The sequence below is a fragment of the Myotis lucifugus genome, unplaced genomic scaffold (assembly GCF_000147115.1).
Source record: "Myotis lucifugus unplaced genomic scaffold, Myoluc2.0 scaffold_1369, whole genome shotgun sequence".
Taxonomy (NCBI): Eukaryota; Metazoa; Chordata; class Mammalia; order Chiroptera; family Vespertilionidae; genus Myotis; species Myotis lucifugus.
Window position 1 is genome coordinate 1 of NW_005872417.1, and position 14,386 is coordinate 14,386.

The 14,386-nt window shown below is 43.7% G+C and overlaps 1 long non-coding RNA gene across 1 annotated transcript; it reads left to right on the plus strand.

The window, feature by feature from the left end:
* The first annotated feature begins 5,605 nt into the window (after positions 1-5,605).
* LOC106695473 lies at positions 5,606-9,887 on the plus strand. Its single transcript, XR_001346556.2, has 2 exons — positions 5,606-5,888; positions 9,031-9,887. It is a non-coding gene; the product is annotated as an uncharacterized LOC106695473 (long non-coding RNA).
* The last annotated feature ends 4,499 nt before the right edge of the window (positions 9,888-14,386 follow it).

A 14,386-nucleotide genomic window follows, 5' to 3' on the forward strand; every position in this document is an offset into this window, starting at 1 on the left:
CTTACTGGACGGACGTTATGGGATGGACTCAGACTGCTCCTTTGGATATTGTGATTGATCATTTCAAGGAGATTGGGGGAGGCTGTAGAGCTCCCTCAGGAGTTGGGAAGTTGTTATTGTTTAAACTCTAAGTGAATGTCTGGTGAAAGTGTGTGAGTGTGGAGGGAGGGGACCTGCCCTCTCCCCTCCTTTGTGTGGCTCCACGACTTCAGTCAGGCGGGCATCTGAGTGAGGATCTGTGAAAACAGGTCACCCCCTCCCCAAGTAAATGCGTCTGGGATTTCTGTGCACGTGTAGAGAGAAAAGCTGGCTTAAAACTAATGCGCGCACTGTCCGATTTTGGATAGAGTTTTGAGCTAGAGTCTCTTTGCAGATGTGCAGGATGGAGCCCAAGACTGATCATTTACCCAAAGAAAAAAAAGGATGCTAGCTAGATTCTAGCAGAAATATTGGCATTTCCATAATAAAGAACACTTTTTAAATGCTAACGAAGGGTGTTAAGGCTGGCTTCCCAAGGCAATTTCTAATGAAGGAAGGGGATAGTCGCCTCCCACTTGTAGCAAAATCTTAAAGAATGTGGTCAATTTACATCTGAAAAGACCAGGTAGGCCAGAACCTGTTTTTCAAGGCTCAAATGTGGTTTTCCAGAGCCTCTTGAAAGTAAAAAGTAAAATTTACTCTAATTTGCCTCATGAAAAATCTAGAGGACAGAATTAAATCTGTTGGTTAAGTATGTCTTGCATTTTTAAAGTTTATTCTTAAAGATGTTACTGATTGAGAAATGCTGAATATTTTGACTTGCCAGCTAAAAGTTTAAGGTTCGGACTGAATTGGAAAAAATTGTGTAATTGTGGTAACTAAATGCCTTTGCTTATTGGTCCTGATTTGCAAAAACAGTGTAGACAGCCACCATTTTGGGCTGCATGACTTGGCAGCCACCATGTCAGCCACATGACTTGCCGCTCCCCTGGGGCTGCCATCTTGAAACAGCAAAGGCCCCTCCCTCTGATTTAGCAATGTCTCACTGAGGCAGGATGGAATTTCAGGGGTGGAGCTTTAAGGTGGAGTTTTATGGGGCAGGAAGTGTGCTTGCCTCTCGGATTTATTTAATATGTCAAAGTCTTTAGAAAGGACTAATAGCAGTAATCCAATTTCTAAAGTAAAGTACGATTATTTCAGGTAGAAACTGTGATTTCATACTGGGCTTAGAGGGCACATTTTTCCTTTGCCTGGGAGGGACAGCGCAGCTGTCCCAGGATCAGAGGGCTCCAGTTAACTTATCAACTCAGTGTTCTGGAGACCCAGGACTGTAATTTAGATAACATGCCTAAGTTTAACCCAGGTTACCCAAGGGCTCTAGATAATATGTTAATTAAGCTAGGTTATCTGTTGGTATTTTGTGCTGTAAATGTGGCATGCACCTGTGTAAAAGTGTTTTTGTTTATTTCTGTTTTGTTTTGTTTTCTCCTGTGGTGATTCAAAGTTTTTAATGGGAAATGTTATCTGTCTTTATTGAAAATTGTTTAGCTAGTGAAATTTCTGTTTGTGTCTAAAAAAAAACCCACAGGCTTGATTTCTTTGAGGCTGAGTGCTCTGACCGATAGCAAAATGCCCTGAGCGGCCACCCCAAGGGCGCTTGCTCTCTATCAGAGGTGGAATCGTCCCGCCTAACTAGTAAACATCTCTGTCTGTTTGTTTGCTGGGAACTTTGATTTGCTATGTGATATTCTGTGCTGGGTTGGGATTTTGGAATTCTGGGGTAGATTTAAAAGGTATTTGTAACTTTTCTAGTCTGATTGGGACATTTAGGGGTAGGGCTCACAATTCCTCAGGGCAGAGATTTTGTCGGCCCTCCTGCCTGTGCTGAATTAAATAATACAGGCCAGTGTCATTTGGCTTGCTGGTTAAAGGAAGACAATGGGCCTTGGGATCTGTAAAGGTGGGCGGGAATGAAGCTGGTCAAATGTACTGAAAGGGTTTGGTACCTGTTGCTGCTAGCAAAGGAGGGACTGACCCCCCTCCTAGCACACTCCCTTGAAAGAGGCCTGGTTGCTGCTCTGCCACAAAGGGAACTGGTAGAAAGGCAAGAAAGCAGAGCGCTGTAACTAATAAACAGAGTTAACAAAAGGGCACTCTCCCTGGACCTAGAAGACCAGCCCAACCCCTACTCCTCATCAGCACAGACCAGGAGATTGGGTCTACGTCAGAAGGCACCGCTGGGAGACCCTCGAGACACGTTGGAAGGGTCCCTACACTGTGGTGCTGACAACCCCCCCCACCCCCGCCCCGCTCTCAAGGTAGACGGTGTCTCGACCTGGGTCCATCACACTCATGTCCAGTCAGCGGACCCATCTGTGATCCGGGAAGACTTCGTCACCAAATGGAGCGTCAATCGAGATCAACGCAACCCGCTCAAGCTTACGGCGTGCTCGACCTGCCTGATGCTGGTAACATTGCTCGCGACCACTCCTGCTGCCGGGAGCCCCCACAATACTGTGTAATAGACTTAGATGATGCCTGCATCTTCATGGACATGGCTCCAAAGAGACAAGGACAATTTTTAGGAAGGTCAAGAATAGACTTTAGTAGGATTTGGCTGCCTGAAGCGGCCATGATGCCAATATTGTTTCATTGTATTGATATGTTATATTGACCTTTGATTCTCTTGCAGGTTTGAATGTATGTTGGCTGTCCTGGAAGGGGACTATGTGGGGTGAACCTCAAGAGTAGAGGGTGTCTGGCTGCCAAGAGGGCAGGTGCCTAACTGGGCAGGGAAGGGTGCCCATCAGGTTTTGGTCTCTGTTGAGAGACAGTTGATGGTTGGCAGCCTGTATACTGTCTTGCAGGCCTGCGTAACCATGCCCATGTCAGGGGTAGTACAAACCTCAACTGTAGAAAGCTGGAAAAGGCCTGTTTGGAATACAAGGTCTGAAGCATGGTTATGCATAGAAAGAAGGTTTAATGCCAACAGTTACTGTTTTGTTATAACTCTGAAGAATCCGTGAAAAGGGATTGGCAAGGAAAGTCAGAAAATCTTAGAGCAGATCAGTATGTTTTTCTCCTTATGTAATTCCTCCGAAATTTGGCAATGCTAAATAAGTCATGGCAACACATTTCTTTGCATAGATTCAATAAGACTGGTTCCTAATAGTGGTTTTATTAACGGAAAACTTTGACTGGAGTATCATGTTTTAAAGAGCCCTGTCTGAGCTCTAAAGACTTAAAAGCCAGTAAGAATGCCACGAAGAAAGCCTGGTTGGAAGCCCTGAAGATGGCTGGCGCTGGAGTGTCAGGCCCATGCCCTACCATCACTGGCGGTTAGTCAGAGTAGAAGGGGAGCAATAAGGATGCCTCTGCATCCCTGTAGAACCCCCACACACTCTGGGCCGCAGCAAGTAGGAGGGCTACTGAGATGGGCCTTAAAGCCTAGAGCGTGGGCTCAGGTGGAGTTGCTACAGGTGAGGGATTCACCTAACTCAGCAGATACTGCAGGCAGGCCTGATGACAGCTGGATGGCTTGGCCTCCTGGCCCTATGGGGCACATTAAGATTCAACCATGAGATTCCAGCAAAGGTGGTCGGTTACCATTCTTGTTGTGTTTATGGAAACATCAGGCCAAATTGAATACAGTAGATAAATTAATCTTAATTTGGCTTTTTGATAGCCATGGAGGAATTTTAAGAAGAAAAATCCTATTAAAGCTAAAATGGTTTCTTTCCCTTCCACCAGACCATTTGTTAAGCATATAGGGATAGTTCAGTTGATAGTTCTGTGTGCCCAGTACAGGCCTCTAGCAACGGTAAAATAGAATTGCAGTCCGTCTCATGATTGAACCAGAAATTCCAAGACAAAGGGGGGAATGAAAGGGTGAGGACTACGCCCTCCATCTTACCCTGGGTCCTCCATTTTGGGGCAGCCATGTGCTTGGCAAGGAGCTTCTTCACGGAAGTCTAAGCCTCTGCTAGCCACACCCAGGAACAACACACTGACTTGGGCCTGGCCAATTGGCAGGGCCCACAGTCCTTTCTCCTCCCCTTACTCCAACCCCCCTATAAAACCTCTCTCCACACAGAGTTCTCTCTCTCTGCTTCCTGCCGCTGTGTCGGCGAGGTGGGGGAGCCGAGCTAGCTCGAATAAAGACTCTTATGCTTTTGCATTGGACCTGGCTGGCTCCCTGGTGTGGTTTCTTGGGGATCCTGAAATCTGGGCATAACACTTATAGTTTTCAGTGCATAGTTCTTTCACTTTTTTTGTTGAATTTATTTCTAGGTATTTTATCTTTTTTGTTATAATTGCAAATGGAGTTGTGTTCTCCATTTCATTTTTTGATATTTTGTTAATATATAGGAATGCAATAGATTTTTGTATATTGATTTTTGTATTCTGCAATTGTATTGTATTTGCTTATTTTTTCTAATAGTCTTTTGGTGGAGCCTTTAGGGCTTTCTATATACAGAATTATGTCATCTGCAAAAAGGGACAGTTTTACCTCTTTATTCCCAATGTGGATGCCTTTTCTTTCTTCCTCTTGCCTGATTGCTCTGGACTTCAGTACTATGTTGAATAACAGTGGTGAGAGTAGGCATCCCTGTCTCGTTCCTGATCTTACAGGAAAGGCTTTCCTTGATCTCATTGTCAACCCATTCATTGTTTAGTAACATGTTACTTAGCCTCCATCTCTGTGTGTGTTTTTCAAATGTTTCCTTGTGATTGATATCTAGTTTCATACCATTATGGTCAGAAAAGATGCTTCATATGATTTCAATTTTCTTAAATTTATTGAGACATTTTTGTTACCTAACATTGGTCTATTTTAGAACATATTCTGTGTACCCTTGGAAAGAATGTATATTCTGCTGCTTTGAGATGAAATGCTCTGAATATATCAGTTAAATCCATCTGATCTAGTGAGTCACTTAAGGCTACTGAATTTACTTGGCAGAGTATTTTCTTGCCTGTTGCTGGCATTGAAATGCAAGTAAGTTTTGTAAAGATGATCAAACATTAAGTTATATTTTTGTGAAGATAGAAGTTTGAAAAGAGGCTTTATCTATTTTGGGAGCTGTTTCCATTTTATTATATTTAATGTTTGGAAGTCAGATCACTTCCCAGCATCTCATGACACTACCGTGCAAGGTTTTAATACAGGAGGCAGGCGAGTTTCTTTACTTTCTCATTGCTTAATTTTTGTTGTTGTGGTAAAGTGGAATAAAACGTTAACCAGCCGAACCAGTTTGGCTCAGTGGATAGAGCGTTGGCCTGTGGACTCAAGGGTCCCAGGTTCGATTCCGGTCAAGGGCATGTACCTTGGTGGCGGGCACATCCCTACTGGGGGATGTGCAGGAGGCAGCTGATCAATGTTTCTCATCGATGTTTCTAGCTCTCTATCCCTCTCCCTTCTTCTCTGTAAAAATTCAATAAATTATATTAAAAAAAAAAGTTAACTAGAAGAGGACGTTCTGCCAGGAAAAGGTGGGAGCCTGCAAGCAGGCCGCTCAGAACAAAGTCTTGCACACAAGACTTATTGTTCAGAGGCAGAACTTTCCTTGACGTGATAAATAGCCCATGAGGGCATGGAAAGCCAGGGAGGGTGCACTGCTGCAGGTGGAAAGAGTCTATGTATAACATAGGAAATTAGTAGTGTAATGTATAACTTAGCTTTGATGATCTCATAAGCATGCCTGTTAATCATTGTCACTTGCTGTACTCTATTGTTGTTTGCTGTGCTCACCCCAATAAAAGCCAGAAGGGATCAGACGGTTTTTGCTACACGCCTGAGCGAGCGGTAGCCCTCTGCTCTACTTCATCCTACACGCCAAGCTTGCCTCAGTGTCTCCGTTCACAAACAATATCAACAAATGGCGCCTGAACAGATCAGGGACCCGAAGGTAAGAAATTGGGAACGGGTAGGACGAAAAGGGTTTTGCCAGCGCAGAGTACGCGGAACTTTCGGCAATAGTCAGAGTCATGGGGAATAGCCCATCGATGCAGAGTCAATATATAGCTGTCTTGAAATCATTGTTAAAGAGCTCAGGGGTAAAAGTGAGGTTTTTAAAAAATTGTTTAAGGCAGTTCAGCAGCACTGTTGTTGGTTTCACCCAGAAGGAAAACAGCAGTTAAATCTTAAGTTGTGGAAACAAGTTGGAAGGTCATTAAGAAGGGCTCATCAACAGGGAAATGCAATAGAGGCTGATGTGTGGGCTATTTTTAATTTAGTAACGTTAGCTTTACAGCCTTTTCAGTCTGATTCTGAAGATTATGAAGAAATTACTTTGAGGTCGCAAAGTGCTGCTCCAGGAGCTAGGTGTTTAAGCCCTGAGCCTCTCTCTCCTGAGAAACTGTTACCACCTGAGCCGCTCCCGTTAGAGGTCACTGAACCGAGGGAGTCAAGAAAAGGACAGAAGACTAGCTGCAAAAATGAATTAGGGGGTTATGAAAGCATAACCTCACCCAGCCATTCAGAGCTGGAGGATTCATCTTCTGCTGGTTCGGAAGAGGATCGTTACCCCCCGCCCCCCCCCCCCCCCCCAAGTTAAGGAAAAGAAGAGTGAAGAAAAGGGAAACAGATGAAGGAGCTTTTAGGGAGTCTAAAAGAATTATTGCTTACAGTAGTAAGAAAAAGAAAGAAAATAAAAATCCTCAGGAGTTGGCTGCACCGCCACCAAAAACTGAAAGTAAAACGGCACTAGCCTTTAATCCGGCGTTAGCAGCTGAGCCTCCACCACCCACCCGAGGACACAAAGAGCTGTTAAAGCTCAATACCCTCAAGGGTTATATATATTATTAATTATAATATTATTATATATAATTATATATGTTATTAATTTTATATATTAATTACTATAGAATTAATTTATACAGATTATAAATTAATTCCTTATTATTAAAATACAATAGCTAAGGCAGTATTAGCCCCAGGGCAATATCTGCAATTTAAATCCTGGTGGTAGGAAGAAGCCAGGAGAGTGGCGATGATGAACGCCCAACAAAATCCATCTGGATGTAATTTTGACCAGCTAACAGGGACTGGGACACATATTAGCATACAGCAACAGGTGCTGCTAGAAGCTAGATGATGCTGTAATTGCACAGATTAAAGCTTGTTGCTTAAAAGCTTGGTCAAAAATGGAGGAGACCAGCACCCTGGCTCAATCATTTTCTAAGGTTATACAAAAACTTAATGAACCTTACACTGATTTTCTTGCTAGGTTGCAGAAGGCAATTCAAAGAACTGTAAATGGGGAGGAAGCTCAAAATCAATTGCTTTTGTCTTTAGCTTTTGAAAATGCTAACGACGATTGTAAAAGGGCTCTGCAGGCTGCTAAAGCTGCTGGAGGAATTGTGGACTACTATATCCGCAGTTGTAGGGAAGTTGGTTCTAACAGTTACAATGACGACACTGGGCTAGAGAATGCCGGTCTGCTAGAGATAAAGACGGCAACAAATTAACACCCATGCAGTCGGGAAACTAGACTCGGGGCTTAGCTCGGGGCCCCAAGAAAAACAATACGAGCAAAAAGAAGGGAAAAATAAAATGAAGGTCTCTGACTTATTTCATGCTACCGCTCAAAGTGCCGCAGTAGACATTCCAGCTCTTAATGATTTTACTATTTCTCCTGGAGATGGGGTACAGAAAATACCCACCGGGGTTTATGGACCTTTACCTGAGGAAACAGTAGGATTGCTACTAGGAAGAAGTAGTTTAACAACTAAAGGTTTACAAGTTCATCCCGGAGTTATTGATGCAGATTATGAAGGAGAAATATTAGTTATGATGTCTACTTTTAATATTATAAATATAAAAGCTGGAGAAAAAATGGCACAGTTATTATTACTTCCCTATAAACAAATAGGACATACAGCACCAGTTAAACGAACTGGGGGATTTGGTAGCACGGGGAAAATAGGTCTTTTGGCATACAGTCTTAGGAGGCCAAAGACCTCAACTTACAGTAATGTTCCCGGAGGGAATAAAAATTACCGGCCTAGTAGATTCTGGGGCTGATGTAACCATAGTTTCTACTTTGCACTGGCCTCAATCTTGGCCGGTACACAAGGTGAATGCAACTTTTACAGGTTTAGGGACCCTCACTGAGATTTTACAAAGCTCTAATGTACTTGAATGTCGGGGGCCTGAAGGACAAAAAGGGAGAATACAGCCATATGTTGCCTCCATTGCACTATCTTTGTGGGGAAGAGATCTTTTACAACAATGGGGAGCTACAATTACTATACCTTTGTTACAGAAAGGTCATAGATTAATGATTTGTCAAGCTGACGCCAGCGTTAGTGCTCAAGATCAAAATTTATAGAGGGGGCCACTTCAAAGCACTTCGCCCTATCTTTGAAATGGAAAACAACTAAACCGGTTTGGGTAGAGCAGTGGCCCCTAACAAAAGAGAAGTTGGAAGCGCTCCAAATTATTATCAAAGAACAAATACAACTAGGGCATATAGAAGCCAGCTCTAGTCCGTGGAATTCCCCTGTCTTTGTTATAAAGAAAAAATCGGGTAAATGGAGAATATTAACTGATTTAAGACGGATTAATGAGATTATTAAGCCTATAGGACCTTTACAACCTGGAATTCCAAATCCAGCATTAAAGCCTTTGCTGTAATAGGCAAGCCCCGAGCCATTAAAACTAACAATGGCTCAGCATATTTATCAGGTAAGTGTCAATATTTTTTCAACAGTTTAATATTAAACATATTACAAGAATTCCTGGAAACAATACAGATCAAACAATTATTGAACGGTAGAACCAAACCCTTAAGGAAATACTGCAAAAACAAAAAGGGGGAGAAGAGCTGGTATCAGGCCAGACTCCCCGACGAAGATTATTAAGAGCTCTATTTACTTTAAATTTTTAAAATTTGAATACAGATGCAGTGTCAGCTGCTGAAATGCATTGGGGACATAAAAAGGAGGTCCCGGTAGAACAACCTATCATGTATCAAGATGTCAATACTAATCAATGGTGCCCGGCTACCGTTTTAAGATGGGGTCAAGGTTATGCTTATATTTCCACAGGAACTAAGAAGTTCTGGATTCCTGATAAAAGAATCAAGTTAAGGCATGGCGAGCAAGAGGAAGCGTGATGAAGTGGGACTGGAAGACTGGTTTGCGCAGCTAACCATCAAGGGAGGACAAACAATTCGCACGCTGTTGTCTCGAACCCGAAACACTCCTTCACCTACATGGGGACAGGTGAAACGCCTATGCCAGGAAGGAGAACATCTTGTGACTGACCATAGAAGGCCCTGTAACTAATGACTCTAATTGAATACCTGGACTTTTTGAAGATCGTAGGCCTTTGAAACCAGATGCCGGAATGCCTGTGTGACTGGGACTGGGTGATCATTATTTGCAATTGTATTTTAAAGCCTGGTTGAGTGTAGCTAAAAACACCACTAATTCTTGAAAGGACTAGTTCAATGGACTCAAACTACTAGGGAAATATCTTGTTTTAATTGTACCTTATAATGAAATAGCTTTGCTATCTTCTCTGTCATGATTCAAACCTGCAGCAAAATTAAAAAGGGGGAAAATGTTGCAATAAAGTGGAATAAAAAGTTAACTAGAAGAGGACGTTCTGCCAGGAAAAGGCGGGAGCCTGCAAGCAGGCCGCGTCAGAACAAAGTCTTGCACGCAAGACTTATTGTTCAGAGGCAGAACTTTCCTTGAGGTGAAAAATAGTCCATGAGGACATGGAAAGCAAAGGAGGGTACACTGCTGCAGGTGGAAAGAGTCTTTGTATAACATAGGAAATTAATAGTGTAATGTATAACTTAGCTTTGATGATCTCATAAGCGTGCCTGTTAATCATTGTCACTTGCTGTACTCTATTGTCGTTTGCTGTGCTCACCCACAATAAAAGCCAGAAGGGATCAGAGGGTTTTTGCTACACACCTGAGCGAGCGGTAGCCCTCTGCTTCTTTGTATCCTGTTGTCTGGCTCATCTCAGCGTCACCGTTCACAAACAACATCAACATCTGTCATATTGTTAGCCCTGTGAATTCTGATATGTTTTCCCTGATAGTGTAGGTGCCCTGAGCCAAGGCATACCAAAGACCATTCCTTGTTCATCTCTCTAATTCTTTGCAAAACCTTGACTCTATTTTTGCCATTCTCTCTTTACCCTTATTATACTCCTATCTAAAAATCTTCTCTGGGGTTCTAAAACAGGGATTTAGATTCTTTATCACTAAACAGTCCTCTTCTATTTTATTTACAAAATGAAAGGATTATGTTGGCTAAATGCTGATGTGCCCCCTAGCTCTTTTTGTAACTTGCTACCTCCCTAATCTTGGGAATTCCTTGGGAAGATCCAGGTGTCCCCTGTATCTTGACTCACAAACCCTATTTGAGGAAAAGGTTGGTGAAAAAAGGAACTGTTTAGTCAAAGGGAAACCCATTGTCTCACAAACCCTATTTGAGGAAAAGGTTGGTGAAAAAAAGAACTGTTTAGTCAAAGGGAAAGCAAGAAAGAGAAGAACAATTTTGCTCAAAAGTGAAAAGTGAAAAATGGTTCTCTTGAATTAGTTTTATCTTTTTTTTTTTTTAAAAAAATATATTTTATTGATTTCTTTTCAGTTCTTTGTACAGACAGGAAGGGAGAGAGATAGAGAGCTAGAAACATCCATGAGAGAGAAACATTGATCAGCTGCCTCCTGCACATCTCCCACTGGGGATGTGCCCGCAACCAAGGTACATGCCCTTGACCAGAATCGAACCCGGGACCCTTCAGTCTGCAGGCCGACGCTCTATCCACTGAGCCAAACCGGTTTCGGCAAAATGATTCTTCTTGAGTTAGTTTTATCTTAAAGAGGTCTTACAAAGTTGAGCCTCAGTTTTTTTTGTTGCAAATGGGTTCATTATATCCTTTCTTCTTTTAGATCCAAGGATTCTTCGTAGGCCCGCTGAAAGTTTTCCCTGCATGGCATGTGCATTTTAAACATAAATATGTGCAAAGACATGTGATAAGCTGTAAAATTATTAGGGTTGTCATGAGCATACTTTGGCAGAGGAAGGTGTGTGTGCGTGCATGCGTGTGTGTTTTCAGAGAGATGTGGAAGGTCAGGCTACCAAAAATTTAGGCCCCTCTCTTTCTTTCTGGATCAAAATAATTACTGGGTATTTTAGTCTATTAGCCGAGTTCCAAGAGAACAGGAATGAGGGAAGGTGAAGGCGAGGTCATAGTACCCCTAGGAGGTCCACTTCCCTGTAAGTAGGGAGCATTTTTGGAATGTGTAAAATTGCTTCTTAGAAAAGTGGTCATGACTGGTCCCCCTCCCACTTTAAGGACTTAGAAACAAATTATTGGCATTTTTGGTACATCCCTGAATTGTTCATTAATACGGAAGAGCTGTTCGGATGCAAGATGTGAAGATGGATATGGGGGAGGTACCTGCTGAGTGAGGACACCTTACACTGTTGTCCCCTGTCTTCCCTTCCTTACTGTGCTGTGACTCTGATCATTCAGACCCAGTGGTGATGTACTCAAACCACAGCACCTTTACCACATGGGGAGACACCAAGGCAAGGCAGCCACCTTTGTGACAGAGTGGGAAACATCAGGTTTTTTTTTTTCCTTTTAAAATAAATTTTTATTGATTTCAGAAAGGAAGGGAGAGGGAGAGAGAGAAACATCAATGATGAGAGGGAAACATGGATGGGCTGCCTCCTGCACGCCCCACTCTGGGGATCGAGCCAGCAGCCCGGGCATGTGCCCTTGACTGGAATCAAACTCAGACCCTTCAGTCCACAGGCCGATGCTCTATCAGCTGAACCAAACCAGCTAGGGCAGTAGGCAACCATCTCAGTCCTTAGATGTCTTTGCTGCCTTTACTCAAACACCCCATGGTTTTGGGGGGTGGGGGTCTGGTGAAATGGCTGGTGCTTATAGAGGAAGGGATATGGTGTTCTGTGATCTATGACTTCATCCACCACTTGGTGCAGGCACACCTATCCAGAAAATCCTCCCCACCCTCTCTGTATATTGAATCTCTATTTCCATCTTCAACATTTTTGGACCTTCTCTTTCTCTTTCCACTGGGAGGCCTTTCCATACTGATCTCCTTAAGATGCTTAAAGTGTATCTGCCAATAGCTAGGCTTGTTTCATTTGGTCCTTGGGTGAGCAAAATCCATAGGAAACCCACTCTTACTTAGAGAAAACATGTTTGTTATGCCCAGATCTCAAGATCCCCAAAAGACCACACCAGGAGCCAGCCAGTCCAATGCAAAAGCAGAAGGTCCTTTATTGAGCTAGCTAGCCCAACTCCCCCTCCTGGCAGACGCAGCGACCGGAAGCAGAGTGAGATGGTGTGGGAAACTCAGGGTTTTAATAGGGGGTGGAGTGAGGAGAGGGGAGCTGACTGTGGGCCCTGCCGATTGGCCAGGCGCAAGTCGGGTCTTGTTAAACAGGATGTGGTCATCTCTAAGGCTCCCACGTCCCTGAATTGTCATTGGTTAGTTTAAAGAAATCCCAGGCTTGGCCAGCAGAGGCCTGGGCTTCCGGGAAGAAGGTACTTTCCTGAGCACATGTTTGCCCCTAAATGGAGGACACAGGGTAAGATGGAGGGCGTGGTCCTCGCCCTTTCATTCCCCCCTTTGTCTTGGAACTTCCGGCTCAATCATGAGACGGAGTGCATTTCTATTTCATCGTTGCTAGAGGCCCGTAGTGGGCACACAGAACTATCAACTGAATTATCCCTATATGCTTAACAAATGGTCTGGTGGAAGGGAAAGAAACCATTTTAGCTTTAATAACTTCTATTGAAATAGGATTTTTTTCCTTAAAATTCCTCCGTGGCTATCAAAAATCCAAATCAAGATTAATTTATCTACTGTCCTGATGTTTGCATAAACACAACAAGAATGGTAACTGACTACCTTTGCTGGAATCTCATGGTTGAATCTTAATGTGCCCTGTAGGGAGAGGAAGCCACGCCACCCAGCTGCCATCAGGCCTGCCTGCAGTATCTGCTGAGTTAGGTGAATTCCTCACCTGTAGCAATTCCACCTGAGCCCACGCTCCAGGCTTTAAGGCCCATCTCAGTAGCCCTCCTACCCGTTGCGGCCCAGAGTGTGTGTGAGTTCTGCAGGGACGCAGAGGCATCTTTACTGCTCCCCTTCTACTCTTTCCAACCGCCAGTGATGGTAGGGCATGGGCCTGACGCTCCAGCGCCAGCCATCTTCAGGGCTCCCAAGCAGGATACCAGGCTTTCTTCGTGGCATTTTTACTGGCTTCAAGTCTTTAGAGCTCAGACAGGGCTCTTTAAAACATGATACTCCAGTCAAAGTTTTCCGTTAATAAAACCACTATTAGAAACCGGTCTTATTGAATCTATGCAAAGAGATATATTGCCATGATTTATTTAGCATTGCCAGATTTCAGAGAAATTACATAAGGAGAAAAACATACTGATCTACTCTAAGATTTTCTGACTTTCCTTGCTAATTCCTTTTTATGGATTTAAAACAAAACAGCAACTGTTGGTATAAAACTTTCTTTCTATGCATAACCATGCCTTAGATCTTCTATTCTAAACAGACCTTTTCCAGCTTTACTACCCCTGACATGGGCATGGTCACGCAGGCCTGCAAGCAGTACACAGGCTGCCAACTGTCAACTGTCTCTCAACAGTGACCAAAACCTGATGGGCACCGTTCCCTGCCTAGTTGGGCACCTTCCCTCTTGGCAGCTAGGCACCCTTTACTTTTGGGGGTCACCCCACACAGTTCTCTTTCAGGATAACCAATATACATTCAAACCTGCAAGAGAATCAAAGGTCAATATAACATATCAATACAATGAAACATAATATTGGCATTATGGCCGCTTTAGGCAGCCAAAGCTTCTGCTACTAAACATGTGATCCTATAAATTGTCCTTGTCTCTTTGGAGCCATGTCCATGAAGATGCAGGCATTATCTAAGTGTATTACACAGTATTGTGGGGGCTCCTGGTGACAGGAGTGATTACGAGCAATGTTACCAGCATCAGGCAGGTGGAGCACGCTGTAGCTTGAGCTTGAGCGGGTAGTGTTGATCTCGATCGACGCTCCATTTTGTGCACGGATGGGACCGCTGACTGGACGTGAGTGTAATGGACCCAGGTCACGACACTGTCTACCTTGAGAGTGGTGGGGGTTGTTAGCACCACAGTGTAGGGACCCTTCCAACATGGCTCGAGGGTCTTTTGGCGGTGCCTTCTGACATAGATCCAATCTTCTGGTCTGTGAGTTGGGGTTGGGCTGGTCTTGTAGATGGCATGGAGGCGCGGCCAAATGTCCTCGTGTGCCCTCTGGAGCCTTCTCAAGGAAAGAGATAGTTAAAGAAAAGGGTTTTATAGGGGGTGGCCTGCGAAACATGATAGGAGAGCC